This window comes from Homarus americanus, unplaced genomic scaffold (assembly GCF_018991925.1).
Source record: "Homarus americanus isolate GMGI-L3 unplaced genomic scaffold, GMGI_Hamer_2.0 scaffold40535, whole genome shotgun sequence".
Lineage (NCBI taxonomy): Eukaryota > Metazoa > Arthropoda > Malacostraca > Decapoda > Nephropidae > Homarus > Homarus americanus.
In genome coordinates this window covers 6,736-12,500 of record NW_024736380.1, presented here as the reverse complement: position 1 = coordinate 12,500, position 5,765 = coordinate 6,736, and the positions used below count along the sequence as shown (strand labels likewise).

General features: G+C 54.0%; 1 pseudogene; it reads left to right on the top strand.

Moving 5' to 3' along the window:
- The window catches only part of LOC121872164, an 8,797-nt pseudogene extending 3,328 nt beyond the window's left edge, over window positions 1-5,469 (top strand).
- The last annotated feature ends 296 nt before the right edge of the window (window positions 5,470-5,765 follow it).

The following is a 5,765-nucleotide window of genomic DNA, read 5'->3' as shown; positions in this document are numbered from 1 at the left end:
GGATGGGATCCCTGGCGAACCCCCAGGCCCACTAAGTCCTCGTATAGCCACGGCTGCTGACAAGTCAGCGGCCGAGGACACAATCACAATTGACAGACCCAGCATATCGGGACCAGGAGCGACACCCAAAACGACAAACATCATCGTGACCATGGAGTATAAAGGTGCGGGGTCCTTTGACAAAATCCGGTGTGGAATTTGCGGTGCCCCTTTTAGATCTGCTAAGGCATACGCAAACCACACCAGGTCCTCGCACCGAGCGACTCTACAAATCAGGTGCGGCAAATGTCAAGTGCCACTTAGCGACCCTAAAGTCTGTGCAGTCCACTTCAAAAGCTGCTCCCTAGAGGAGCAGCAGGTCTGCGCGGGTCCCCAACACCACACATGTGGCGAGTGTGGAAGGACATTCCCAACTCCGGTGGGACTTACCCAACACACTCGTCATATGCACAAGGGGACCTACAACCAAACCCTTGAGCCTGCCAGGCGGGTTGCCTACTCCACACAGGAAATGCTCCTAGTGGCGGAGGAGGAGGTGAAACTCCTCCAGTCAGGAAGGGGGGTTTCCAAAATCAACCAAGTGTTGATTGGAAGCCTCCCGGAGGGGACAATCCGGCTGGAACGCTTGAGGGCTATGCGCAAGACCCAAAAGTACAGGAACATCGTACGAAGTGGCCTCCAGGAAACAGAAGACCCTGGAAGCAGCCCCAGATCAACCAACGGGGCTGGAGGCGGCACAAGAGCCCTCATACAAGATCAGCTACCCGAGGGGCTCAACGATCCTGACCCCTCTGACCCTGATGACTCCGGGAGTGACCCTCGCCCCGGAGCTGGGGGCGAGGGTCAAGTTATGGGAGCATCTGAGGGCTCTCAGTGAGGAGGAGGAGGGTGACGCATTGGTCGTCAGTCTCAATTCAGTGCTGCGGGCCATTCCGTCCCCAGATGGCCTGACGGAACACCACGTCGAGATGGCGCTGAATGGGCTGGAGGCTGCATTGCGGGCACACAAGCCGAGGCTATTCTCTGGAAGAACGCCTCGGCAAGGAGTAAATAGAGTGTCGCCTAGTTATAGACATCTACCCAGGAGAGTCAGAAAAAGAATGGAGTATGCACAGACACAAAGGGCTTACAAACGCAGCCCAAAGGAGATCGCAAATAAGATCATCAACGATGTCGAATTCGAGGGCGAGAGGCCCTCGGTCGATGAATTCGTAGCGGAATTCCGACCGAGGTTTGCTACTGAATCGCCCCCGGATGACGAACATGTTGAGGTGCGCACGAATGACAGGATGCTAACAATTCTTGACCCCATAGCCGGCAAAGAGGTGGTGGGCGCACTTCGTGGACCGGAGACCGCAGTAGGTCCGGAGAAACCAGAGCTCGACACCGGAGCGCTACGAAGGCTAGGGCCGAGGGTTCTCCTAAGAATATTCAATACATGGCTGTATTTGGCACGGGTTCCTCAATGGACGAAACACAGCAGAACGTCCATGCTTCCAAAAAAATCGCCTTTTGGACCCCCTCTAATTGGCGTCCAATTACGATCGGGTCCCACATCCTTAGGGCGTACTGTAAGATCCTCGCATTCCGGATGGTGGAGAGTGCGGATACAAGTATAAGCCAGAAGGCCTTTAGGTCCGTCGACGGGTGCGGTGAGAACTTAGCACTCGTAGAGGGACTGATAAGGCACGCCCGGAGAGAGAAGCGTAACATCTATATCACCTTTGTCGACGTAGCCAAAGCGTTCGACACTGTGTCGCACACCTCTCTCGACAGGGAACTTCGGCGCTTGGATACGCCTAACCACCTTCTGGATGTTGTGAAGGATCTTTACAGCCACGTAGGGACAAGCATTTGCGTTCCCGGCGGGGAGTCAGACCCCATCCCCATGACCAGAGGAGTGAAGCAGGGATGTCCATTGTCCCCCTTCCTTTTCTGTGCCGTGGTGGATGAGTACCTGGAGTCCCTGGGTCCTGTCGTTGGATACCGCCTGGACGATGTAACGTCGGTGGCGGTGACAGGATTCGCGGACGACCTGGTAATAGTCTCTGAGTCCAGGCTCGGGATGCAGAGGAGCCTGAATCAGCTCGACCGGTTCCTTGGTGCGAGGGGACTGGCCGCGCAGCCCACGAAGTGTGCCACACTGGGTCTTGAGCGGGCTGCAAGGGGTAGGTATGGTGTGAAGCTCAGGGTCGTGACCGAGGAATGCTTTACAATGCTGAACTCGACCACGGGTCTGGCCGAATACCTACCAAGAATTGAACCTGATGAGTACGTGAGGTACTTAGGGCTCCAAGTGGGGCCCTCAGGACTTGAGAGACCGGGGAGTAGGGTCGATGGCGAAAAACAAAAACTCCAGAACATCATGGAGAAAATAGGAGGTTCTTCGCTGAAACCCTTGCAAAAGATCAAGATACTGAAGTCTCAGATTATCCCGAGGCTTCAGTATAGGTACGTGAAGGGATCCTGTTCTATGAACCTTCTCAGGGCACTAGACAGGACCCTTCGCGACCGGACCAGGCAATGGCTCCACCTACATCGGACGCTCAATACAGCGGCCATTGGCCTACCCATGAGAGACGGGGGCGTGGGAGTGCCCTCGCTACTGGAGACCGTTGCCCAGCAGAAGATGGGACTGCTCCGGCGTCTCGAGGCCTCAGACGACCCTGCAGTAAGGTTTATAGCCTCTGGGGGTCTCTGGGGTCGCGAAGTCGGGGCAATGGCGAGGCACTTCCGGGTAGGCCATGTAGACAACAACACCTTGTCTCAATTGAAAAGGTCGCTGTTGCGGAAGAAGAGGGAAGAGTGGAGTACATCCTGGCATGGCAAGGGGGCGGAGAACTTCTTTGGAAGCCGGGCCAGCAATACCATCTTGCGAAATGATCTAGGCCCAGGCAGGAAAGCCATCGACCTATTGCGACTCAGGTCTCAGACCATCAATTGCCGAGTCTCTAGAGCCATTGGCCGGGTGCCTAATGAGGACTTGGGAAGATTGACCTGTCGCCAATGTGGGGAAGAGCAGGAGGATATACTACATCTCTTACAGAGGTGTCCTGCTGCCCAAAACCACAGGGTGACAAGACATGACCGTATCCTTCTTAAGCTAAAACAGTGGCTACAGGGAGAAGGCTTCCATGTACTCTTAGAGCCGCGAGTACAAAGTGGTCACACGTTCGTGAAGCCTGATCTGATCCTGCAGAAAAATGGCCAGTACTCGGTGCTCGACGTCTGTGTGCCCTTCGAAAGCGATATTAACACCCTTCGCTTAGCTGAGCAGCACAAGATCGATAAGTACCGTGCACACGAGGTCGACATCAGGAGGTTCATTGCTAACAACAGCTCGCTGCCTCCGGTAGCTGCAGTGAACTTCCTGGGTGTTGCCTTCGGTGCACGAGGTGGCATAAGACCAGCCACTATCAAGCTGCTCAGCCGGTTGGGCATCAGACGCGCGGGCATCGAGATACTTGTCACAATGGCCATTGAGGGATCTATAAACATCCTTAGATCCCTCAGACTGCAGGCGGACGGCTAGGATGTCGCTCCGCGGCCCGAATGCTGGGGCTGGGGCGTTCGCCCACACTGCAAGCAGGGCAGTTTGATCTCATCCCTGCCAAAGAGCTCCAATCCACCGGGGTGCTGCTGCTCCCGGGACACACACGGAGTTCGGGCCTGCTGTGGCGGGCGCTCTATTCTAAAAACTTAGACAAGAGGTTCTACTCATTCACTCTTTTAAATTTTTAGCTAGGTTTTAGTCCTCTCCTGACAAGTCGGAGATGACCATCGCTCCGATTCCTTCTGCAACAGAGACACGGACAGCAGCCTCATCCATGAGCTCCACAAGTGTGTCACCACGAGCAACTGGCAGCCCTCCCAAACCAGCAGCCGCCAGCAGGGCCGGCGGGTAATAAATAAGGCCCTTAAAATATCTTTATGGGGTGGGATGGGGTGCCAGTTGCCAACTACATCTAAGACATCCGGTGACCAACATCCAAGCACTACGGGGAGCTCCCTACCAGGATGGATATTGCGGAAGGGAAGAAATGCCAGGAGAGTGGTTGTGCAGGGAACCTGGTAATCCCTGCAAGATAGTCAGATTTTAGGGGCACCGTTGTGCATTTGAGTTTTTAATTTTTAAAGGAAACTAGATAAAGTGAAGAGCGTCCGGGCACGCAGGAAGCGGCTCCGTGTTGTTACTAACAAATATTGTTGTGAGTATTACTAGCCAAATGCCTCGTCATCTAATTAGTGACGCGCATGAATGGATTAACGAGATTCCCACTGTCCCTATCTACTATCTAGCGAACCCACAGGCAGGGGAACGGGCCTGCACTAAACAGCGGGGAAAGAAGACCCTGTTGAGCTTGACTCTAGTCTGATTTTGTAGAGAGACATCAGAGGTGTAGCATAAGTGGGAGGTCGTTCGGCCTCCGTGTGGGCGGCCGCCAGTGAAATACCACTACTCTGATCGTTTTACTTACCGTGAGACGGAATGGGAGCTCCGCTGAGCCGCCTCCTCTTCGGCCCTAAGCGGAAGGGCCGACGAGTGGACGTGCGGTTCCGCTGGGTATGCTAACAGCCGCTACCGGGCCCGCCTGATGCAGAAGGCCGGCGCCATACCGCCATCCGGCCTCCGGTGACATTATCAGGTGGGGAGTTTGACTGGGGCGGTACATCTGTCAAATGATAAATGCAGGTGTCCTAAGGCCAGCCTGAAGTGGACAGAAAACCTCGCCAGAGCAAAAGGGCAAATGCTGCTTGATCCTGATTTTCAGTACGAATACGGACTGCAAAGCAAGGCCTTATCGATCCTTTTTGACTTTAGGAGTTTTAAGCAAGAGGTGTCAGAAAAGTTACCACAGGACAATCATTTGTATGCCAAGCCGCTCATAGCTTAATGTCGCTTTTGATCCTTCAATGTCGGCCTTTCCTATCATTGTGAAGCAGAATTCACCAAGTGTTGGATTGTTCACCCAATTCAACAGGGAACGCGGAGCTGGGTTTAGACCGTCGACAGGTTAGTTTTACCCTACTGTTAAAATGAGGTCGTTATGATAGTAGTCCTGCTCAGTACGAGAGGAACGGTGAACCGACATATGGTTCCGCTCTTGGTCGATCGGCCAGTGGATGCAGGCTACGTCCGCGGGATTATGCCTGAAAGCCTCTAAGGCAGCATCCCGCTAGAGAAGCAACGATACCGCGTGACGCTCGCATTGGGACGGCCAAAGATACGAGACTGGTGTATGGGCAGCTTGCTGCACCGCCGAGAATGGACCCATGCAAGGGGAACTCGGGGAGTCGTGGTCATCAGTGCCGCTCTCCCGGCCCCAAAATGCGGATCACCCGAATGCTGATGTGCCGTACCGAATCGTTCGTAGACGACTTACGTACCGGTCAGGGTGTTGTAGATGGCAGAGCAGCATCCTCACTGCGATCCATTAAGACTTCTCCCTACCAGGCCGGAGGTTTCGTCACGCCCCCCGATGGCGAAATCCTCCATTACAGCAGCGGCAGCAGTGTCTAGCGGCCTGCTCCATTGCGCAAGTGTCTGTTTAACCTAACCTGGGTTAAAGTGTATTAGTGTCCTGAAGTTTTATAGAGGCTTGCCAGCCTAAGTAAGAGACAAACAAATAATCCAACAACCTCTCCTTGGTGGTAGTAGTAGAGAGTGTGTTGGTGTCCTGAAGTTTTATAGAGGCTTGCCAGCCTGAGTAAGAGACAAACAAATAATCCAACAACCTCTCCTTGGTAGTAGAAGAGTGTATTGG